General features: G+C 39.9%; 1 pseudogene; it reads right to left on the reverse strand.

The window, feature by feature from the left end:
* Positions 1 to 604: 604 nt before the first annotated feature.
* Positions 605 to 25,882, reverse strand: part of LOC133052622 (endoplasmic reticulum resident protein 44-like) — a 108,864-nt pseudogene continuing 83,586 nt past the window's right edge.

Consider the following 25,882-nt stretch of genomic DNA (forward strand, 5'->3'; position numbering starts at 1 on the left):
TATGTAATCAATTATTATATAAACTTTTACAAAAGCACTTAAAAGAAGATTTAAATAAAGAGGTAAGCATGGATAGGAAGACACAAAATGATTAAGATGTCAGTTTCCTTCAAAGCAATCTATGAATACATTGCAATCCCAATCAAAACTCCAATAGAAGTTTCCATAGAATTTAACTTACTGATTTTTTTTTTAAATCTTCTTTCAGTTTATTAAAAAAAAAATTGAAGATGAGATGTATGAAGGTGAGATGTATGGAAAAAGTAACATGGATATTTACATTACCATATGTAAAATAGATGGCCAATGGGAATTTGTTGTATGTCTCAGGAAACTCGAACAGGGGCTGTGTCAACCTAGAGGGGTAGAATCAGGAGAGAGATGGGAGGGAAGTTCAAGAGGGTGGGGATATGTGTATACCTATGGCTGATTCATGTTGAGGTTTGACAGAAAACAACAAAATTCTGTAAAGCAATTATCCTTCAATTAAAAAATAAATTAATTTTAAAAACCCAAATCTTTCAGTTTATTCAAAATAAAAACATAGAATTATGAAAATATAATTTTCATAATTGAAAGGCTTGCAAGTTGTTTTTCTAAGCTTTTAAAGCTCATCTCCATCCGTCAATAAAGTATACTTATATTCACTGGGTGCTTTGAAAGGAGCTCTCAGGTGGACTGCTTACTACATCTTGGACTTCCTATCCTGAGGCTGTATCAGTTGGGTCAGGACCATGATAGAATTCTCTGTGTAGTTTTCTAGAATGTGAGTCAAATATGAACTGCTTGAGTTTTTCAGGAATTACTACATCACTGAAGTCTGCAAACGCATGCATATGCCTAAAGCTGTCATTAGCTATCACAGGGCAATCTGCTGGAGTTTTCTGTATGTGCAGAAGACAATGTCTAAATGTGTCACCATCAGCATGTAAAAATTTATTGTACATTTCTCACTTATTAATTGTTGGCCTACTTCATTTTGGAACATTTCTAAACTTTCTGTATGTTCTTTCATACAATGGAACCGTATGAGAAAAGGCAGTCCTTCTTCTGTCAATCTCACTCCATTTCAAATGCTATTTCTCAGACAAGAGGAACACATTTATCTTGAATCTAATTGTAAGTCTCATCAAAATTTGTCATAGATTCCAAGTACAACATATTTGGAGCAGAAAGCCCTGATGGTTTGTAAATTATGTTGTCTCCATTGAATCTTTCTGGTTTTGAAACAACCCCAAATGCAGCTAGCTAGGAAGGCACAATCATCATGCAAAATATTTGCTACTCTTTCAAAAACGCTATAGTTTTCTGAATCTTTTTGCTCAAAATATCTAATGATATTTCTTTTGCTGTGGACAAGAGTGGTGATTTCTGCTAAGTCATGAAGTTCTTGAAGGGGTCACTTTTTTGTTGCCCGATGTAATCTGCAAGTTCTTTCACTTATCACTACCCCTGTATCCTCTCTTCATCATCATCCTATTATGCAATGATTTGAAGGTTGTGCATTTGCTTATCCTGTATCTCTGGGCTATATCAGCGTGCTGATCACAATCAACTTTGGCAAACACTACTTGATTTGCATTTGTATATTCTTCCTTAATGACATTGGAAGCTTCCTCAAAAATTGTGTACAACAATCTGCTTTTTTACCACTTTTAGTTCCACAGAACCATGGAAGCATGCAAGTAATACCTCATTTGTCTTGGTTTCTGAGACAGACAAGAGCGAAGCTCTAGACTAGCAATATTCCATGGCACTTTCTGACAGTTGTCTTTAGCTCCAATACTTGAATATTTTTCTAAGATGAATTTTTTCCTTCTTTTTCATTGTTTTCTTTTTTTTTGTATTACTTTAGTAATCATGTCTACAAACTCAGGTGACTAAAAATTAGGTACATTAAAGTATAATGTTCAAGATTTCACATAATGAGAAAATACCAGAATTAGAGGAATCAGAGATCTTAATAACAATATCATCATGGGAATCAAAGCAGTTAGAATTGCACTGTAATATTTACGAGAACTGAATGAAGAGCTGAGATCCACGGCATTATATAAGAAACTTCTCCGAAGTCCCATTTTGGTCCCTCTCCTCTTGAGTGGAGTAATTGGAAGGCTACTGAGAATCCACTGAAGACCACGATTTTATTTTGGCTAAGATAATAAAGAGCCATTCTAATGGAAACTGGCCAAGGGCTTTGCCAGTTTCTTTAGGGCCATTTCTGATATCTGGCCATGTCAGCATGTCACACAATAAGACTCCTTAAAAAAATAAAACCAAAAAAGAAGGTAACTAATTCATAATAAAGATTTATTAAGTTATTGAAGGGTACAAGCTACTTTATTCATTCCACTCAAGACTGAAAATTTAATATCAGTTTAACATTTCAAGGCTCTATTCTCCTCTTCCTTCAAGAAGACTTCTCTGATTCTGCCAGTGAGAAGAAATTTTTTTCTTTTCAGAAATCTACAGCTGTACTTCTCAAATTTAATGGGCATATATGAATCAGCCAGGTACACTGCTAAAGTGCCAGTTCTCAATCAGTAGGCCTAAGGTGAGGACACTGGAAGAAGCAAGATCTACAACCCACTTCTACAAATACCTTAAGGGCACCTATCACTCTCACTTTGGAATTCTAATTATTTACACATACACCTTCTCTTCCCCATTGAATTATAAATTCCTTGGAAGTATGACTGTTGTTGTTTAGTTTCTAAGTCATGTCGGATTCTTTTGCAATCCCATGGACTGTAGCCCGCCAAGCTCCTCTGTCCATGGAATTTCCCAGGCAAGAATACTAGAGTAGATTGCCATTTCCTTCTCTATGACCTACTGATCTTAAAATTCATATAGTATTCATGATTTTTCAAGTGATAGTGTTTTCTTGTTACTGTTATCTAATTTTTCTACATATAGTTCATTTTGATCAGAGAATGTTCAGTGTATCATTTCTGCCAGCTTCAACTGAATTTTACTGTCCCACCTAACCTCACCTGGTATCTTTCATACCTGCATACATACCTGCATGTGTTATATTTGGCACCCCTTCCTCATACATTTTTGTTGTAGGTTACAGAGTGTATACTGATTTCTTTTCATACTGGTTAATTTAAGATGATTTCTGAAAGAAGGAGGCAATAAAATCTTTACTTCAGTGGTCTTCAAATCTTTGCATGTTTTAATGTTGACTCTTTTTTTCATATGTGTAAGGAGGTACAAGGAATATAATTTTCCACAGATTGTGAATAAAATAAAAACCATTGAAGCATTATCTCCTTTAAATATACACAGTTCCTATTTTCCTTTGACCTCATATATCCATTCCATACCCCCAGTATTTTTATCTTAGTATATTTTTATACTGGAATGTCTATAGTTAAGTCACATCAAAATACATATGTAAATTGAAATTAACTTAAAAAATTTTCTATTGGCACAAAGTTCTATATGCCTTTCTTCTGAACTGCATCATAATTATCACTATTACACAATTTTAAAAAGAATATAAAATGTTTAATTACTTTATTAAATATTTTATTAAATAATTATTAACTATTAAATATTTATTAAATAATTATTAATCATTAATTACTTTATTTATAATACTAAATAAAAATGTTTAATATTTATTAAGTCATTAAATTTATTAAACCTAAAAATAAAATTTTATTGCAAATTCATTTCTGAATGCATTGTATGAGGATAGGTTCTCTTTTAACTTAGGTATCTCTTAACTGATACTACTTTCTGACAGAATTAGACAAGGTTCAGCATCAATTCTATCCCTCTTTCACATTTTTGTATGTGGGAGGGCTAGGAGACTTTTTTCACATAAACAAGTATTAAAAGGAGTTTGGTATAGAAAAGTCACTCAATTCCCTGAACTCCTTTCGAATCATATGCCCTAATCACTTAGTCATATTTCATAAAAAAATTATGTTTAATGATCTATCAGTGGGCAAGTTTATTAAACCTTCTACTATCTTTACTCAGTCTGATCAATTTCAGGAGAGAATATATAAGGAGAGGATATGGAGATAGATATAGAGTACCTCTGTATTCCCAGGGGTCTATTTACCCCAACTCGAATATTTTACTCAACCACCTTACAACTGGAAATTTCTGTAATATAATTTTATTAAAAAAATGAAAAAACTTGAAGCAAAAGGTTAGCATTTGTTAATATCAGATGTGGTGTATGGGTGTGTCTCTTCTAGTTCTCTGTATACTTTTCTCTGAATTTAAAAAACTGTCTCATATAACATAACTCATTTCATTTTGACAATGGTTAAAAAAACCCAATGAGAACATTTTGCTCAAGTTTGAGTACAAGTCCACCCATTATCTAGCACATCTAATTCCACTGTGGCATGTAGTTGCTTTGACTTCTCAGACTTCACTGTGAAGTTCAAGATGTACTTTTTTAAAACAACCATTTAAAATAACTATTCTCAAATCTGCTGAGAAAGTGTGTAGAGAATGTGGATGCTTATCAAGTTTAAAAGCCCCAAATATGGCTGATGGGTGTTTATGTTTAACCAGCCTCCACCACCACCCCATCACCACTCACCATAACCACAACCACACACAATGAAAATTTGCTGTGTAGCAGGATCCTCGAGAACAGGATTATAGCCAAAGTTTGATAACCAGGAAATCTGGCCTTGGGAACCGATGAGGTTGGGATAGTGTAAAGAACCACTCTGAGCCTGGACTGAGAGGGGGAGGTGTTGGGAGAGAAAGGATACATGTATATATATGGCCCAGTCCCTTTGCTCTTCAACTGAAATGATCACATCATTAATTGGCTATAGCCTAATATAAAATTATTAATAGCAGCAGTTACATTCCCTCTCCTTCACCCTATTTATTAAAGTTTGAAGTCATATAAAGTAAGATGAAAACAAAACAAAACAAAAAAGAACCACTCTGAAACTACCTGGCCTGAAAGAGGTAGCATAAATGGTAAATACTAACCTTGACTACACAGCTTAGACGGCCCAAAGCCAAAAAGTGTTTATTGAGTAGTACAAAACCAAGGTCTATGAAGATCATTGCAAAAGCAGTCTGTTAGATGAAAAGAAGTACAGACTGATAGGCCTGGGGACCTGGGCTTCCACCCTGGTTCTCCTACCGTGTGCTAGCTTAGTGATCTTGAACACGTTCCTTAAGCTATGCAAAGCCTACTGTCATTGCATATAAACTGGGGGTTATAATAACTATCTGAAAAGACTGTTGTGAGAATTAAGTTAAATGAGATGATTTTATGTTATAGGTCCTGGTCAGACCTGCACAGACTAAGCATTCACTCAAAGCCTGTTTTTCTATCATTTTCTAAAAGACATTTTTATATGATTTTACATATAAGAGGTAGAGAAGAAGAAACAGATAAACACATAAATGATAGTTTGCCACTGGGAAGTGTATGAGTTCTAGGTAGACACTGATATGCAAGTTTGGGGTAGTGCCCTGGTTAAAGGGCTCTGGTGTCCAACTGTCTGTGTACAATTCCCGGCTCTGCCATGTTCTACATACATAAACATAGACAAATCACTTCACCTCACTGTGCTCAGTCCCTCAGCTATAATAGCACTGCTATAGACTGAATGTGTCCCCCTAAAATTCATATGTTGAAACTTAATTCCTAGTGTGATGATGTTAGGAGATGGGGCCTTTGGGAGGTGATTAGGTCTTAAGAATGGAGCCTTCTTGATCGGGACTAGTGCTCTTACAAAAGAGACCCCAGAGGGCTTCCCTATTTCCTTCCATCATGTGAGGACACCACAAGAAGCTGGCCATTTGTGAACCAGAAAGTATGCCCTCACCAGACACTGAATCTGCCAGCAACTTGATCTTTGATTTCCCAGACTCGAGAACTGTGAGAAACAAATTTCTTTTGTTTATAAGCCACTCAGTCTAAAAGACAAGTGACTTCCTCATGGAATTGTTCAAAGGACTGAAAAGGGATAATCAATGAGATGCTTTAGCATTGTGATTGGCACATACTAAATAGTGTTTGTTATTTTACACAAAACACACCCAACTTTATTCAAAGCCTTATTCCCAACAAACCATGCCTCTATGACTTTCTAGTACAGTTGTTTCTTCAAATAACTGCTAAATGAAGGCTTTTACTGACAACCAAGGCGAGCAGTCATTCCTTTACAGCCTTCTTTCTTAAAGTATATTCTTCAAAGATCAGCAACATCAGTGTTACCTGGGAGCTTATTACAAATGCACAATCTCAGGACTTGCCTGGTGGTCCAGTTGTTAAGATTTTGCCCTCTAGAACTGTGTCCCCCTAAAATGCAGGGGATGCAGGTTCAATCTCCGGTCCAGAAACTAAGATCCCACATGCTGTGTGGCATGGCTAATTTTTTTTTTTAATGCAGAATCTCAAGCCTCACCCCAAACCTACTACATCAGAATCTGCATTTTAACAGGATGCCCAGGTGTTTCCAAAGCACGTCATAGATTGAGAAGTGCTAATTTTCATCTCCGCCTAGTCACTTGGCTTCCCAGGTGGCACTAGTGGTAAAGAACCTGACCACCAATGCAGGAGATGTAACGATCATGGGTTTGATCCCTGGGTCGGGAAGATCCCCTGGAGGAGGGCATGGCAACCCACTCCAGTATTCTTGCCTGGAGAATCCCATGGACAGAAGAGCCTGGAGGGCTACAGTCCATAGTGTCGCAAACAGATGAATGTGACTTAATAGCTAATGCACACACATGCACAACCTAATTGGTCTGAAGCAGTATCTCATTATGGTTTTGATTTGCATTTCCCTAATATAGCCCACCAGGCTCCTCTGTCCATGGAATGTTCCAGGCAAGAATACTGGAGTGGGTAGACATTCCCTTCTCCAGAATAAAAGTGACAATGAAGTGTTAGTCGCTCAGTCATGTCTGACTCTTTGCGACCCCATGAACTGTAGCCTGCCTAGCTGCTCTTTCCATGGGATTCTCCAGGCAAGAATACTGGAGTGGGTAGCCATTCCCTTCTTCAGGGGACCTTCCTGACCCAGGGATTGAACCTGGGTAATGAGTATCTGTTATATATTTGTCACCCACTTTTATATCTTCTTTGGAGAAATGTACATTCAAGTCCTTGCCAATTTTTTAGTTCTTTTGTTGTTGTTATTGAGCTGTATGAGTTTTTTTTTTTTTTTTTAATTAGGATATTGCTGTTGTTCAGTCACTAAGTCGTGTCTGACTCTTCGTGATCCCATGGACTGCAGCACTCCAGGCTTCCCTGTCCCTCACCATCTCCCAGAGTTAGCCCAAGTTCATGTCCATTGAATCGGTGATGCCATCCAACCATCTCATCCTCTGTCGCCTCTTCTGCCTTTGATCTCTCCCAGCATCACAGTCTTTTTCAGTTTGCTTCAGATAGCCAAAGTACTGGAGCTTCAAGATATTAAGATATTATTCCCTTATTAAATATTTGATTTGCAAATATTTTCTCTGACATTGTGGGTTGCCTTTTTACTCTGTTCATAGTATTTCTTTGATGCACAGAAGTCTTTAATTTTGATGAAGTTCAGTTTATCTATTTTTTCTTTTGTTGCCTGTGCTTTTGGTGTCATATATAAGAAGCCACTCCCAAATCCATTTTTATGAAGGCTTCCCCTATGCTTCATTCTAAGAGTCTCATAATTTTAGTTCTTATATTTAGGTCTTTGATCCTCTTTGTGCTAATCTTTGCATATGATATGAGGTAAGGATCCAACTTCATTCTTTTATTAATACATACACATATCCAGTTTCCCCAGGATCACTTGTTAAAAGACTGTCATTTTCCCATTGAATGATCTTGGCATCCTTGTGAAAAATCAATTGACCTTAGATATATGGATTTATTTCGAGACCCTGTTCTAGTCCATTAATCTATGTATCTATCCTTATTCCTTTACCGACAATTTTTTTTTCTTTTAATAGTTTTGGCTGCACTGGGTCTTTATGGCTCTGCCCCAGCTTTCTCTAGTTGTGGCGAGGGAGTGAGGCTACTCTTCATTGTGGTGCACAGGCTTCTCATTGCAGTGATCTCGCTTGTGGAGCACAGCTCTAGGTATGCAGGCTTCAGTAGTTGTAGCACATGGACTCAGTAGTTGCAGCTTGCATGCTCTAGAGTGTGGGTTCAGTAGTTGTGGCACATGGGCCTAGCTGCTCTGTGGCATGTGGAATCTTCCTGGACTGGGGATTGAACCCATGTCCCCTGCATTGGCAGGTAGACTAGTGGTCTACCATTAGACCACCAGGAAAGCTCCTACCAACACTGTTAAAAATTACTGTATCTTTTCGGTCAAGTTTTGAAACAGGGACGTGTGACTCCTTGCTATTGACTGAATACTTGTATCTTTCCAAAATCACATGATGGCATCTTAACCTCTAGGGTGATGGTGCTTGGATGTGAAGTCTTTAGAAGGTGATCAGCTCATGAGAGCAGAGGTTTCATAAATGAGATTAGTGCCCATATAAAAGAAACCCTGTAGAGCTCCCTTGTCTCTTCTGCTATACGAGGACACACTGGGAAGATAGCCATATATGAACCAGAAGGCAGGTCCTCACCAGATGACAAATCTGTTGTGCTACATTCTTGGACTTCCTAGCCTTCAAAACTGTGAGAAATAAATTTCTGATGTATATAAGCCATTCAGTCTATGGTATCTTGTTACAGCAGCCTGAATGGATGGAGACACTCCTTCAGATTTGTTTTGCTTCTTTAAAACTATTTTTGGCTACTCAGAGTCCCTTGAAATTTTACATGAATTTTAGGATCAACTTTTCCATTTATGTAAAAATGAGGGGGGTATTTGACATCTGACTCTATGGACATGAGTTTGAGCAAGCTTCGGGAGTTGGTGATGGATAGGAAGTCTGGCATGTGGTGGTCCATGGGGTCGCAAAGAGTCAGACACGATTGAGTGACTGAACTGATGGGGGCTATTGTGATATTGACAGGAATTGCACTGAATCTTTAGATCAATTTAGGGAGTATTAGATAATAATAATATTAAATCTTCAAGTTCATGTACACAGGGTTTTTTCCCATTTATTTAACTCTAATTTCTTTCAGCAATGTTTGTAATTTTCAGTGTATAAATCTTGTACCATCTTGGTTAAATTTCTTGCTATTGTGAATGAAACTGTTTACTTTAAATTCCTTTATGAATAGTTTATTACTAGCATATAAAGTTACAATTGATCACTTTATGTTGAACTTATATCCTGAAAAATTTCTGAATTTGTTTATTAGCACTAATAGTTTTTCTGGATGCTCTAGGAATTCTATATATAATATCATGGAATTTCTATATATACGATCATGTCATCTGAAAATAGAGATAGTTCTACTTCATTTCAATTTGGATATCTTTTCTTTATTTTTCTTGCTTAATTGCTCTGACTAGGACTTCCTGTACAATGTTGAATAGAATTGGGGAAAGCAAGTTGCATGTCTTGTTCCTGATCTTACAGAGAGAGTTTTCAGTCTTTCACCATTAAATATGATGTTCACTGTGAGTTTTTCATAAATGCACTATATCATGTTGAGGAAGTGTCTATCTATTTCTAATTTGTTGAATATTCTTATCATAAATAGGGAAATCTGATTTTATCAAATGCTTTTTTCTGCATCAGTTGAGATAATCATATGAGTTTTCTCCCCCTTCATTCTGTTAGTATGGTATATTACATTATGAACTGAATCGTGTCCCCCTCAAAAAAAAAAAAAAAAAAAGCATATGTTGAAGCCCAAGCCCTCAATGTGACTGTATTTAAAGAGAGGGCCTTTAAGGAGGTAATCAGATTAAATGAAGTAATAAGGATAGAGTGTTAATCCTATAGGACTGGTATGCCTACAAGAAGAGGAAGAGACACTAGGAGTGCATGAGCACAGAGGAAGTGCCATGTGAAGACACAGCAAGAAGGAAGCAAAGGAGAAGACTCACTAGAAACCAACAAGCACCTTGATCTTGGACTTTCAGCCTCTATATCTGAGAAAATAAATTTCTGTTATTTAAGCCACCCAGGCTGTGGCGTTCTGTTAAGGCAGTCCTAGTAGACTAATATACATTGACTGTTCCTTTCCTTAATGTCGAACTCCTTGCATTCTTTAGACAAATCTCAACTGCTCGTGGTTTAGAGTCCCCTTAATATACTGCTGGATTTGGTTGCCAGTAATTTGTTGATGATTTTTACATCTATATTTGTAATGGATATTGATCTGTAGTTTTCTTTGCTTGTGAGGTCTTTGGCCTTGATAGGAGAATGCTGGTTTCAAAGAATAAATTAGGGAATAATCCCTCCAAAATCACATATTCTGGAAGAGTTTCAGAAGAATTTGTGTTAACACTTTTTAAAATATTTTGTAGAATTCATCTGGTCCTAGGTTTTTCTTTGTGGAGAGGTTTTTGATTACTGATTCAATCTCAGTTTGTTATGAGTCTACTTAGATTTTCTATTTCTTCTTGAGTCGGGTTTGGTAGTTTGTTTCTAGGACTTTATTCATTTCATCTAGAATATCTAATTTTTTGGCATGCAATTGTTCACAGCACTATCTTACAATATTTTTTATTTCTGTAGGTCTGTAGTAATGTCAGCTTCATTTCTGATTTTAATAATTTGAGTCTTCTTTTTGTGTTTCTTGGCCAGTCTAGCTAGAGGTTTGCCAATTTTATTGATCTTCCTGAGGAACCAACTTTGGGTTTTATTGATTCTATTGCTTTTCTCTTACGTACTTTAAAAATTTTCTACTCTAAACTCAATCCTTCCTTTTGCTACAGTAGGATTTAGTTTTCTCTTTTTTCCCTTTATGGTACAAAGATATAGGTTATTGATTTGAGATCTTTCTTCTTTTGTAATGTAGGTGTTTATAGTCATAAATTTCTCTCTGAGCACTGCTTTCATTGCATCACTTAAGTTTCGGTATAATATCTTTTCACTTTCATTTACCTACAAGTGTCTTATAATTTCCCTTGTGATTTCATTTGATCCATTGGTTGTTTAAGAGTGTGCTGTTTAATTTCCACATATTTGTGAACTTTTCAGATTTACTATTTTAATGATTTGTAGTTTCTGTTGAGTTGGAGAAATTACTTTACAGGATTTCAATATTTTAAAATTTACTGAGACTTGTTTTGTGGCCTAATTTATGGCCTATGTCTCCTAGATAGTGTTCCAAGTGCACATCAGAAAAATGTATAGTCTGGTGCTGTTGGATACAGTGTCTGTTGGTGTATAACATTTCTTTATTGATCTTCTCATTATTCTATCCATTTTTTAAAGTGAGGTATTTAAATCTTCAAATATTATGGAGAACTATCTATTCTATTTCATTTCTGTCAGTTTTTGGCTCCTGTATTTTGGGGCTTTATTATTAGTTATGTATATATTTACAATTATTGGATCTTCTTAATGAACTACTTTTTTTTTATCAACAAATAGTGTCATTCTTTGTCCCTTATAATGATTCTTTAAGGTGATCCTCTTATAAAGTGAATATAGCTGGATCATTTTTATTAAAAGTTTTTAATAAAATTTCAGAAAAAGTGAGGGAAAAGTATAGAGATTTCTCATATATCCCCTGCCCCACACATGCATATCTACCCTCATTATCAACGTTCCCACCAGAGTGGTATATATGTTACAATTAATGAACATACATTAACACATCATAATCACTCAAAGTTCATAGTTTATATTAGGGTTCATTCTTGGTGCTGTATATTCTATGGGCTGGACAATTGTGTAGTTACTTTCACCCAACTTTATCAAATTGAAGAAGTTCTACTCCAGCTTATTAAGAGTTCAGTGTGGAATTGTCAAATGCTTTCTCTGCATTTATTGATATGATCATGTGATACTTTTTCTTTTTTGTCTGTTGATAAGATAGATTGCATTGAATTTCAAGTGATGAATCAGCCTTGCACACCTGGGATAAATCCCATTAGTCATGGTATATAATCTTTTTTATACATTGTTGGATTCAATTTGCTAATATTTTGATGAGGATTTTTCCATGTTCACGAGCAATATTGGTCTGCAGTTTTCTTGTAATGTCTTGTCTGCTTTTGATATTAGGGCAATGATGCCCTCGAATGAGTTAAGATGTATTCCCTCTGCTTCTATTCTCTGAGATTGTAAAGAATTGCTATAATTTCTTTTTTAAATGATTGGTAGAATTCACCAGTGAACCCAATCTAGGACAAATGCTTTCTATTTTGGAAGGATATTATTGATTCAGTTTCTTTAGATACAGGCATATCTGTTGTCTGTTTCTTCTTGTGTGAGTTTTGGCAAATTGTGTCTTTCAAGGAATTGGTCTAGTTCATCTAGGTTATCAAACCTGTGGGCTTAGAGTTGTTCATAGTCCTCCTTCCTTATCATTTTCCACTGTTGTCTGAAAGCAGACATTGTATGACCTTAGTCTTTTAAATTTGTTAAGTTGTGTTTTATGGCCCAAACTGTTGTCTATCTTGGTGACTATTCCATGGTAGCTTGATAAGAAAGTGTATTCTGCTGTTGTTAGAAGTAGTCTAGAGATATCAGTTATATTCAGTTGACTGATGGGTATTATTCAGTTCAACTCTGTTCTTACTGATTTTCTGTCTGTTGGATCTATCCTTTTCTGAGAGAGGGATGTTGAAGTTTTCAAGTATAATGGTAGATTTATCTATTTCTCTTGGCAGTTCTATTAGTTTTTGCCTCACATAGTTTGATGCTCTGTTGTTTTCCTTCTAATACTGGCTCTCCTTCTAGGCTGCTGATTTTCAAGGCTGCCACTGAGTTGGGGAGAGGAGGATGTAAGTAGGGAAAGTTAAAACACAACAAAGTCTTCTATTCTTATCAAAGTCCAGCTATTTTTCTTGAATAAAATTCTCCATGGATTTTTGAAGCCTTTGGTTAATTTCTAGAAAAAGTTGTGAACAAGTTGAGTTTGATAAATTTGCCAGTGTTTTCCCTGCTTTCATGGAGGAATGACTTTACTCCTCTATTCTGCAAGTGCTTCTCTCTATTGCTTTTTGGCTCTAGTCCCACACTATCTCTGTGGCTTTGGGCTACTCACGTTACTTCTCCACGCTTTCTTCCTCTGTACAACGTAGAGGGGTCTGTGAGTGTGAAGGCCAGATAATCTTAAGATTTGAGATTAGGATGTAAGTTATAATTGATATATAAAACAGTATTGTTTCATAGTTTAATGGTAAGCATTAAAAAAACATTTCTTAGTGGTATATAAGAGAGCACCTTACTAGTATGGCATCTTAGATTCCATGAGATACATTAAGTTAGTCACGTTCAGGCTTTGAAAGTGAAGTGAAAGTGAAAAAAGGGGCTTTAAGGCTCATTAAATTCATAGCCATTTGATTCAAGCTTTAAGCCCTGGGTCCAGGGTCTATCATTAGACTTCTCAAACACCCCCTTCTCTATAAACCTGGGAAAAGGGGTAAACTTCAAACCTGTTGATTTTTAATCCTAGATCACTAAAACTGGCAGAAAGCCTAGAGATAAATGTCCAACCTCCTCTGCAAAATGATTTCTCAATGACCCAGAGGCTTACTGGCAGAGTGAAACTTAGAACCATGGTTTCTTGCTCTTCTCTACTAGACCAAGCTACGTTTCTTGCATCCCTTTCCTCTCAGCTTCACATTTATCTGCATATCATTTTTTTTCCTATCATTGCATAGTCGTGCTCCTTGCCTTAATGGGCAATTAGAATGGAGACAGCTACACATTTTAAAAATCATTAAATCATGTTTGTATTTTAAGTAATGTGATTTCCATTTGGACATGAGTAAAAATGCGAAGATAAGCCAGAGGCCCATTGCAAACCAGATTCTCCTTCCAGGCAGCAGCCAGATCACTATTGGCAAGAAAGAGTGGGCTAGTGGCAGCCATTGTTAACCCTTTGTTGTTGATGTTTGCTCGCTCAGTCATGTCCAACTCTTTTGCAACTCCATGGACTGTAGCCCACCAGACTCCTCTGACAATGAGATTTCCCAGGCAAGTATACAGGAGTGGGTTGCTATTTCCTTCTCCAGGGGATCATCCCAACCAAGGGATTGAACCACATCTCCTGCATTGGCAGGCAGATTCTTTAACACTGAGCCACCAGGGAAGTCCCTTAGTGGTAACCCAAATGTTTATAAGTCAATTAGGTCAGAAAATTAAGGTTTTAGATTCTGCTCTGACAATATATGGCTGGCTGTATGACCTAAGGTCTTGGTTGGTGGGGCAATACTTGGTCTGAGGTTTCTGAAGTGAAAATGGAATAATCTGGGAGGCAATATTTTTAGGAGAAGATGGATCAAAAGCTAAAGACACAAGATCAGGCAGGTTCAGGGTGGTATGCCCATAGACTCAAAGGCTAAACAGATGAGGATTAAAAACCTCAAAAAAGTATATACCCCTTGATGTAGAAATTCAGTTTCTAGTAATTTATTCTTTGGAAATAATAAGATAAACATACAAATGTGTGTATATAGGACTTCCCTGGTGGCTCAGTGGTAAAGTATCCATCTGCCAATGTAGGAGACATGGGTTTGATCCTTGGGTAAGGAAGATCCCCTGGAGGAAATGACAACCCACTTCAGGATTCTGGCCTGGGAAATCCCATGGACAGAGGACCTTGGTGGGCTACAGTCCATGGGATCACTAAAGAGTTGGACACAACTTAGTGACTAAACAACAACGTGTGTGTATATAAGGATAAATACAGAAACACTATTCATTACAGTGAAAAATTGGAAATAATTGAATATTCATCAACATGTGGTTAAGTACATGATAGTTCCTCTTTACAGTACAATGTTATGCAGCCACTAAAAGTAAAAATGAATTATTTGTGGTCATGGAAATCTTATCACGATTGATCAAAAAGCAAGTTATAGTGTCTGAAATATAATTTCACGTGCATAAATTTAAAACACATGTGACTCTATATGCATAGGAAAAAAGACTGAAAGCATGTTCACTAAATGTTGCGTGGTTTCTTATGGTTGGTGGAGTTAATCCATTTTTTCTCAATTTTCCTGTCTATATTTTATATATCTTCTACAAAGAATCTGGCATTTTTGAATAATTAAAAAGTTCAATGCTTAATAAAAAGCAAGAGAGACCATTTAAAGCAGAAGAGGCTAGAGAATTCCCTGGTGGTCCAGTGGTTAGGACTTGGTGTTTTCACTGCCAGGGTTCTGGGTTCAGTCCCTGTTCTGGGCACTAAGATCCTGTAAGCTGCACAGCATGGTCAAAAAGTAATGACAATAAATTTAAATCATTTCAAAAATTAAAGCAAAAGAGGCTAATAAACAGGGGAGACTATGGGAATGAAGCTGAAAAGATGGATCCTGGATGAAGCAGTGCTGACAGGGGAAAGGCAGAACTTTTCTTTGTGGTCAGAACTGCTCTGACTTTCTGGAAGGCTATTGTGGGGGGAATATAGGGGAGGGATCCTGAGGATTGAAGGGCTTGTGTCCCAGAGCAAGACATGTCTTTGGCCCACATATCCACACAACCCTCCAAAGAACACCTAATCCAGCTCTCCAACAAGTGCTCTGTAAATGTTTAATGACTGAATAATGATAAACAGATACATAGCTATTAGTCACTCATCAAGGAACCATTTTTTTTTTACATAACACAGCAGAGGCAAAAACTGCATGATTTCAGGCAAATCTCCAAGTTAATTTTTCAGAAAAACACTTCATTTATAATATTCTGATACTTTCAAATAAACATATACACACAAAGAGATGACTCACCCTGTTATATTTCCATAACTTACCCTGGGTTGGGGAGAAGATATGCCTCCAAGCCTACCATACTATAAAAGATTTATTACATTAAAATTACTTCTCATTTTTATAAAATGTTTAAAGCCAAGCTTGCTTTGAAAGGATCTGGAACAGTCAGCTTTAATCTAGTTCTCCTGCTAGTGCTGACCAGCCAGGAGGTGTTGAACAGGTCATGTCCACCCCACCCCCTGAGGCCTCTGTGTCTCCATCTATACAATCTACTAAAAACCCCCTCCATATCTAACAGAAAGGTCTCCACAGTGGATAAAAGTTACAACGAGTCCCTATGTCACCTGTTAAAACTATAGAAGATTCTTTGCATTCCCACCCAAAGTCCTGGCTCCATGAGGGTTTCTGGTATTGAACATGCATAACTCCCTTCCCTCAATGGGATGATTCTGCTTGTGCTGACTCTCATGGGTCAGAGTCACCACTGAAAGGACTGGGAAGACAAGCTGATCTCCAGAGACCCATGAGGACTGGTGGTAGGAAAGGAAGACCTCTCTCTGCTGAGCAGTGACCTCCACACATTAGACTCCTCTTCAAACAGTCTCCATCTAGTATATTCCACCAATTGGTGAGATGTTGAGGTTGATCAATGGGTTTGCACATACAAAGAAGCCATTCATCCATTGGTGTCTACTGTTTTTAATCAGCTCTATATGGGGAGGAAATGATCTTGTTCAAAGTTGTGCTGATTCCTTTGCAGGAGGGAGATGAGAGAAATAAAAAGGATATATGGACATGGAGAAAGAAGGTAATTCATTCACTGTATATCAGATTCCTCCTCATCAGTGATTCTGCTTTTCTTGGCTTATTATACGTCCTTCCTTTCCATCTGTATTTTGGATATCCAGAAATTATTGCTTTCCTCTATATTAGTTAAGGTCAGTAAAGCTAGCCTCTATAACTCAAAATTCAGTAGCAAAACAAAAAAAAGGGTTGTTTTCCATTCAAGCCATAACCCAGTGCAAGCATTCCTGGTTAGGCAGCTCTTGCATTGTCATCCTGGATCCAGGCTCCTCTCACACTCAGAGCTGTTGTTTGTTGTTTTAGCCACGAAGTCATGTCTGACTCTTTGTGACCTCACGGACTGTAGCCAGCCAGGCTCCTTTGTCCATGGGATTTTCCAGACAAGAATAGTGGAGTAGGTTGCATTCCCTTCTCCAGGGGATCTTCCCAATCGAGGGATCGAACTCATGTCTCCCGTATTGCAGGTGGATTCTTTACCACTGAGCCACCTGGGAAGCCCAATGCTTAGAGTTCTCTCCATCAATCTGACTGAGATATGGGAAAGGGATTGAGGATTACCTGGAGTTGTTCTGGGCTAACTCTGGACAAAATTCACATCATTTACATTTGTTTCATGTGGAATAGTCACACGGCCACACCTTATTGCAGGGGAGTCTAGGAACGATAGTTGAACTAAATGCCTAAGAAGAGTAGAACATGAATATTGGTGAGTGCTAGGGGTCTCTGCAACATCCTCCAAGGTCAAGTCCTCCATTCTTTGATTTTCAATTAGGTATGCAAATCCCTAAGGCATTACAATAAATCTGGAGATAAGAAAAGACAAAAGGAAAATAAGTGGGTTTCCTGAAACTGACCATGACATGACTAATACCTTCTCCAAATAATCCAAAGGGAATAGTCGGCTCACAAATTAGAGGTTACTTGAATGAAGACAGAACTCTACTGACAGAAAGGATCTGCTTTCTGACAATGAAGCATTCAAGGGCTGAGTCACATAATTAGAGGTGATTGACAGGTGACACAAGCCACGCACACCGCCTCTCAGCCTATAAATTATGCTGCTATTAGGGGAAGTTACAACGAATGTGACCAATGGGAGATGTGCAATGGGAAAAGGTGCAGAACTCCGTATATGTTTGCAGACAGATTTCTAGACTTTGGGAGGCAGTGAGTTGAATGGAAATAGAGCAGTCTCTGGAGGCAGACAGTTTGGTTTGAAGGCCAGGACATGTCATCTACCAAGTCTATGGTCTTGGGAGAAGATCTCAGCTTCTGTTAAGTCTTGGTTTTCTCATCACTAAGATGAGTATAATAATAATACCTTCCTCACAGAGCTCCTGGGAAAGGTAAATAGTTAGTGTAAAATTGATTGGCATGAAATTTGGCACAGAGAAGATGCCTAAGAGAGGGTCTCTTTTAAAAAAAATATTGGCAAACTAATTTCTCAATGTGGGGCCTACTGCTCTAGCCTATCCTCGACTCTCAGATATCCCACCAGACAAAGGAGAAAGGGGAGGGAATGAGAACAGAGAGCTAAGAGGGACCTGCAGGGGGGACTGGCAGGCCACAGCAAGGCTGTTAGTGAGTGAAGTGGAGGAACCTTTGCGGATAATATTAGTACCTATGTCCCAGGATTGTTTTGAGTGTTACATGAAATAGTAGTTCATGCTTAGCCCAGTGCCTGGCACATAACATCAGCCTGAGTACTCGTATTATTTATTTTTCTTCTGAACAAAAGGAGAGTGGTACCTACCAGCTGGGTAAGGGGAAAGGGAGAATAAATTATTGTGTCCCTTTGGGTGGTCTCCACCTTCTCTGCAATGTACAGGGTGGGGTGGGGGTGCAATAGGGGTCTCAGGGGAGTCAGAAAGGCCTGGCCATGCTGCCACCATGGACACTGTCTTCCTCAGTCCAGCCTCAGAGGGGAATGTCTGAAGACAGGATGAGATCATGCCTGGAAAGTTCTTTGTGCTCCAGAGAAGAAAGATGTCCTGTACATTTAAGTCGCTATTATTTGCAGAGCCAAATGACAGACTTTGAAATGCAGCCAGCCTCTCTTCAATATCTAGTTATGTTTCCACAGCACAGGATGAAAAAAAACCAACTGTTTATATGCGGTAGTATTTCTGGTAACTGAACTTATTAGTTTAAAAGGCAATATTTACCGAGCTCACAAAATAGCATGCTTTCTGTCCACAAAGACCTGTTTTAATTAAAGCTCTACCTTTAAAATTCATTAAAGTAATCAGTTCTAAGAGATTAGGAGGCCATGCATTAGATTTCAACCTGGGATTGCCACACATTCCCTTCTGCAGGTGCAGGAGGCCATGATTTCAACAACTGTGAAGATCTCTCCTTTCACTGGATTTCAGTTTTATTTAAAGGCACTGGCTGGCTAGCCTCGGGAATTTGTCTTTTTTATTAGGCATGAGTGGCTCAGTCGCCTACTAGGTGGATCACCTCATTATTCTCGTCACCTGGGCAGAGCCATGACTCAAAAGCCAGCTCTCCCAGGGCAGACGGGGTGGGTTGGGGAAGGGGACTGTGGAGAGATGAAAAGCCACCATGTTCCCTGGCCACAAAGCGGCTTGGCTCTTACACCCTAGCCTCCTGGCTGTTCAGAGGAAAAGAGCTGGCTGGAAGAGCTCAGTGGGTGCAGCTTAGAGGCATAAGGCTACATCACTAACTACAACCACCACACGTGTAATTGCTACAACACACGGAGCACTTCCTCAGCGCTAGGTCTACACAGCTTGTGTTTTAAGCCTCTTGGCAACCCTATGAGATGGGCGCTCACATCATCTTCCTTTCACACATGAGGACACTGAGGCTCGGGGAGGACAGGTCCCTGGCCAAAGCCCACATGGAGAGGAAGTGACAGGAAAGCAGCATAGGCAGAAAATGACTGGCCTTGGACCTCCATTGGGGCCACTTTCTTTTTTTAACTTATTTTTAATTAAATTTTTATTAAATTTAATTTTATTAAATTTTTATTAAATTTAATTATTTTTAATTAAATTAACTTGTAATTTAATTGCTTTACAATATTGCTTTGGCTTCTGGCACACATCAACACGAGTTAGCCACAGGCATACATATGTCCCCGCCCTCTTGAACCTCCCTCCCACCTCCCACGCTTGGGGCCACTTTTTAGAGGTGAGCTCTGTGATGTTGTTTCCTTGTGGTTTGGTTTGCTCATGTAGAAAGGATGGCCTCTCTCTGACAGTGTGATGGCAAGAATTTCATGTGGAGACATGAGGACGGCATTCAGCACATGCCCTGGCATGGAGGACACACACAACACAGAGTAGCAATTCCTACCAGGAGACTGTAAAATGTGACGCTGACCACCCAGCTGTGGGAGAGAGTCAGCTCCCCTGCGCCTTGACAACCGCCCAGCAACCCCGAGTGGAGAATGGAGGCAGGACAAGTGGCTTGCCAAGGGAAGAGGGGACCTCCATCAGCTGGTGCGTGTGGGGGCGGGAAGGAGGGGGGCCGGGGAGGCAGAACTGTGAGTGCAGGGCCAGGGCGGCAGATGACCATCAACCCCACTCCTCGCAGCGGGAGTGGAGCTGAGGTTCATGCAAGGTACCGTGGCAGGGATCTCGGGGACAGGCTGACCGCACAGAACAATGAGACCTGGGAGGTGACAGCTGGCTCTGAAAAGGACTCAGTTCAGCCACTTCTCCCTGGAAAACAAGCTGTTGCTGCCAGATGGAAACACTAAGAAAGGCCCTTGACTCTTATCCAACTTCTTCACTGTCCACCTGGGCACACCAAGGCCCCGTGAGCAGGAGTCTATTTTATGTCCAGAGAACAAGTGTCTACACTGGAGTTCAAGATGGCTCTGCCACCCGACTGGCTCTATGACCCTGACAAAATTACCTAGTCTCGTTATGCCCCAATTTTCTCCCCTGTAAAAGATCACATACTGCACAGAGTTTTTCAAGGATGAAATGAAAGAATGCCCGTAAAACTCTCAGCACAGTGCTTGGCACGCCCTCTAAGCTGGCTCAGGAATTCCCTGGCAGTCCAGTGGTTAAGACTGTGTGCTTCCAATGCAGGAAGCACAGGTTTGATCCCTGGTCAGGGAACTAAGGCCCCACAAGCTGTGCCGCATGGTCAAAAAAATAAATAAATAAATAAAAATAAGCTGGCTTGCACCAGGTCCTGTGACAGTGGGTCTTCCCTGTTAGTGCTCACTCAGTCATGTCAGACTCTTTGTGACTCCATGCACCATGGCCCGCCAAGATCCTCTGTCCCTGGGATTTCCCAGTCAAGAATACTGGAGTGGGTAACCATTCTCTTCACCAGAAGATCTTCCTGACCCAGGGACTGAACCTGCATCTCCTGCATTGCAGGTGATTCTTTACCTGCTGAGCCATTGGGGCCTGGTGGTACTAATGCTCTCACTAATGCTCTATTCTGCAGGACTCTGGAAAATGGCAGCCCTGTTTCACTTTTCCTGCCCCAAAAGCCCCCAAGAGTCTTCTCCAGGGGGATCTTCCTCACCAGCTGTGGCTTCTCCTGCAGAGATGACTGAGCCGGGCCTGCCACAGGCTTGGCATTTGGCAGCAGGTCCAGGTGTCCCTGAGGTGAGGCCATGCCCACCCCTACACCAGACTTGCTCCTTGGCCAGGCACCAAACGGGAAGCAGAGACTACAGTGGTATGCAAGCTGGGTGCTGGCTTGGCCCTCAGTGATCACAAACAATACTCAACTGGGCAAGAAATAACAATATTCACATATTTATTTAACCACTATGGATTGAGCAAAATTTTGTGCCAAGTCCTATGCTCAGTGTTAGAGGGGTGCTGGTGATATAAAAGCAGACAGCATCCCTGATGATCAGGTGCTTACAACCTAGTGAAGGGGATCGCCTAATTGAAACCATATACTTCCTGTTTTAATTACTTGCTAGGTGTGTAGGTGATGGAAGAAAAGAACCAGGTTGCTAGGAGAGTAGATAATGAAGGCTTGGCTGGGCTTGGAGGATCATAAAAGCAGTAACATTTGGTCTGAGCTCTAAAGGATGTGGCAACCCACTCCAGTATTCTTGCCTGGGAAATCCCATGGACAGAGGAGCCTGGTGGGCTACAGTCCATGGGGTTGCAGAAAGAGACACACATGACTTAGTGACTAAACAACAACTAAAGGATGTGCAATTCTCTAGGCAGAGGCTGCAGGAGGCAGGTTGGTAGGTGGGAGAAAGGCTTACAGGCAGAGGAAACTTTAAGGACGACACCAAGAAAGAAAACCTGTGACAAGTTGAAGGAGTTGAGAGATTGCTAGTTAGGCTGGGGGCAATCCCGGAAAGGAAGAATGGTACAGGATGAGGTGATGAGGTCAGTGGGCCCACGTCACTCAAGGTCTTTGGTCCAGGATCAGGAGACTTGCTTTTAAAAAGGCCAGTGGGGAACAGTTGATGGATTTTAAGCCAGAGAGCAAGATGACCTGACTTAGGTTTTTGAAAGATTTGGCTGCCGTGTGGAGAATGGATTGTGGGGAGGCAGACCAGAGTGAGGGTGCAGAGACCTGCGTGGATGCTATTGTCCAGGAAGAGGTGATAGCCACTCAGAGGAGGAGAGTGGGGAGAGCGAACGTGTGCAGTGGGTTGATCTGAGAGAGATGTCAGAGGTCTAACTGAAAAGCCTTGCCGATGAATCGAATGCGGAGTGTGAGGGAGCAGGAGGGGTCAGGAGTGACTCCTTCTCAGGCTGGTACCCTTGGTGGATGCTGGGAGCTATTCACATGGATGGGAAACCCCGGGGGAAGTGATGGTGTGGAGTGGGCTGGAAGGAAGGGGAATACCTTTTGAGATGAGTTGAACTGAGATGCCTGGGAAGCAGAGCAGTGAACAGCTGCATATATAGATCAGGAGCTTAGAGGAAAGGAGCTGGAAATCTAAATTCTGTCAGCTCAGTATAGAGGCGGGGATTGAAGGTGAGGCATGAATGAGCTCCTCAGCAGGGCATTGAATGTGAGCATGGAAGACGTAACTCTGATCACCTCTATCAGATTAACGTCAGGGAGAGAACAGACAGAGAAGGCTAAGAATAAGGCAGGCTGGGAGCTAGGAAAGTGAGGGTGTCAAGGAAAGAGTCATCATGGAACAAGACAGAAAGCCCAGAAATAAACCTGCACACCTATGGGTACCTTATTTTTGACAAAGGAGGCAAGAATATACAATGGGGCAAAGACAGCCTCTTCAATAAGTGGCACTGGGAAAACTGATACTACATGTAAAAGGATGAAATTAGAACACTTCCTAACTCCATACACAAAGATAAACTCAAAATGGATTAAAGACCTAAATGTAAGACCAAAACCCATAAAACTCTTAGAGAAAAACACAGGCAGAACACTCGATGACATAAATCAAAGCAAGATCCTCTATGATCCACCTCCTAGATTAATGGAAATAAAAACAAAAGTAAACAAGTGGGACCTAATTAAACTTAAAAGCTTTGCACAGCAAAGGAAACTACAAACAAGGTGAAAAGGCAACCCTCAGAATGGGAGAAAATAATAGCAAATGAGACAACTGACAAAGGATTAATTTCCAAAATATACAAGCAGCTCAAACAACTTAATACCAGAAAAACAAACAACCCAATCAAAAAGTAGGAAAAAGACATAAACAGACATTTCTCCAAAGAAGACATACAGGTGGCTAATAAACACATGAAAAGATGCTCAATATCGCTCATTATTAGAGAAATGCAAATCAAAACTACAATGAGATATCACCTCAGACCAGTCAGAATGGCCATCATCAAAAAGTCTACCAACAATAAATGCTGGAGAGGGTGTGGAGAAAAGGGAACCCTCTTGCACTGTTGGTGCAAATGTAAATTGATACAGCCACTATGGAAGATGGTGTGGAGATTCCTTAAAAAACTAGGAATAAAACCATCATATGACCCATCAATCCCACTCCTAGGCATATACCCTGAGGAAACCAAAATTGAAAGACACATGTACCCCAATGTTCAATGCAACAGTGTTGCAGCACTGTTTACAATAGCTAGAACATGGAAGCAACCTAGATGTCCATCAACAGATGAATGAATAAAGAAGCTGTGGTACATATACACAATGGAATATTCAGTTCAGTTCAGTTGCTCAGTCGTGTCCAACTCTTTGCGACCCCATGAACTGCAGCATGCCAGGCCTCCCTGTCCATCACCAACTCCCGGATTTTACTCAAACTCATGCCCATCGAGTCGGTGATGCCATCCAGCCATCTCATCCTCTGTCACCCCCTTCTCCTCCTGCCCCCAGTCCCTCCCAGCATCAGGGTCTTTTCCAATGAGTCAACCCTTCCCATGAGGTGGCCAAAGTACTGGAGTTTCAGCTTCAGCATCAGTCCTTCCAATGAACACCCAGGACTGATCTCCTTTAGGATGGACTGGTTGGATCTCCTTGCAGTCCAAGGGACTCTCAAGAGTCTTCTCCAGCACCACAGTTTAAAAGCATCAATTCTTCAGTGCTTAGCTTTCTTCACAGTCCAACTCTCACATCCATACATGACCACTGGAAAAACCATAGCCTTGACCAGATGGACCTTTGTTGGCAAAGTAATGTCTCTGCTTTTTAATATGCTATCTAGGTTGGTCATAACTTTCCTTCCAAGGAGTAAGCATCTTTTAAGTTCATGGCTGCAGTCACCACCTGCAGTGATTTTGAAGCCCCCAAAAATAAAGTCTGACACTGTTTCCACTGTCTCCCCATCTATTTCCCATGAGGTGATGGGACCAGATGCCATGATCTTAGTTTTCTGAATGTTAAGCTTTAAGCCAACTTTTTCACTCTCCTCTTTCACTTTCATCAAGAGGCTTTTCAGTTCCTCTTCACTCTCTGCCATAAGGGTGGTGTCATCTGCATATCTGAGGTTATTGATATTTCTCCTGGCAATCTTAATTCCAGCTTGTGCTTCTTCCAGCCCAACATTTCTCATGATGTACTCTGCATATAAGTTAAATAAGCAGGTGAGAATATACAGCCTTGACATACTCCGTTTCCTATTTGGAGCCAGTTTGTTGTTCCATGTCCAGTTCTAACTGTTGCACACAGGTTTCTCAAGAGGCAGGTCAGAGATTACTCAGCCATAAAAAGGAATACATTTGAGTCAGTTCTAATGAGGTGGATGAACCTGGAACCTATTATACAGAGTGAAGTAAGTCAGAAAGAGAAAGATAAATATTGTATACTAATACATATATATGAAATCTAGAAAGATGGTACCAATAAATTTATTTGCAAGGCAGCAATGGAGAAACAGACATAAAGAATAGGCTTATGGACACAGGGAGAGGGGATGAGAGGGTGAGCTGTATGGAGAGAGCATCATGGAAACTTACATTACCATATGTGAAACAGATAGCCAATGGCAATTTGCATTATGTCTTGTCTCAGGGAACTCAAACACGGGCTCTGTATCAACCTAGAGGAATGGGATGGGGAGGGAGATGGGAGGAAGGTTCAAGTGGGAGGGGACATATGTATACTTATGGCTGATTCATGTTACTGTTTGACAGAAAACAACAAAATTCTATAAAGCAATTATCCTTCAATTAAAAAATAAATAATTTTTTTTTCATTTATTTTTATTAGTTGGAGGCTAATTACTTTACAATATTGTAGTGGTTTTTGCCATACATTGACATGAATCAGCCATGGATTTACATGTGTTCCCCATCCTGAATGAACCCCCTCCCACCTCCCTCCCCACCCCATCCCTCTGGGTAATCCCAGTGCACCAGCCCCAAGCACTTGTCTCATGCATCCAACCTGGACTGGCGATCTGTTTCACACTTGATAATATACATGTTTCGATGCTGTTCTCTCGGATCATCCCACCCTCGCCTTCTCCCATAGAGTCCAAGTCTGTTAAAAAATGAATAAATTTTTTAAAAGGGGGAGTCATCAACAGTAGCCCTGGGGCAGATGCCCTGTAAGATGAGGATGGGAAAATGTCCATTAGATTTAGGAAACTAGAGGTGATTTGGGACCATGAAGAATCAGCTCTGCTCCCCCTTGAGCTGACTGTATGAAAGGACCATAGTTAAGTTGCAGAATCCAACCTCAAATTCTTCACACTTCCCCTTGCCCCTTTCCCAGACCCACCCACATGTTGAGAACTCCAGTGGCTGAGCGGAACCTTCCTGAGTACAGTTCATCTGGTCCTTCAGATCTCAGAGTAACTCCCAACTGCTTGCTGTTCCAGGCATCATTTTTCTAACTACCACTTATCGCTAATGTGGTCCTCATGCTGGCTTCATGTTGTTTGCCTTTTATTGAAGGCTAATAGTTAGGCATTAGCTACAATTTAT

This window comes from Dama dama, chromosome X, assembly GCF_033118175.1.
Source record: "Dama dama isolate Ldn47 chromosome X, ASM3311817v1, whole genome shotgun sequence".
NCBI lineage: Eukaryota > Metazoa > Chordata > Mammalia > Artiodactyla > Cervidae > Dama > Dama dama.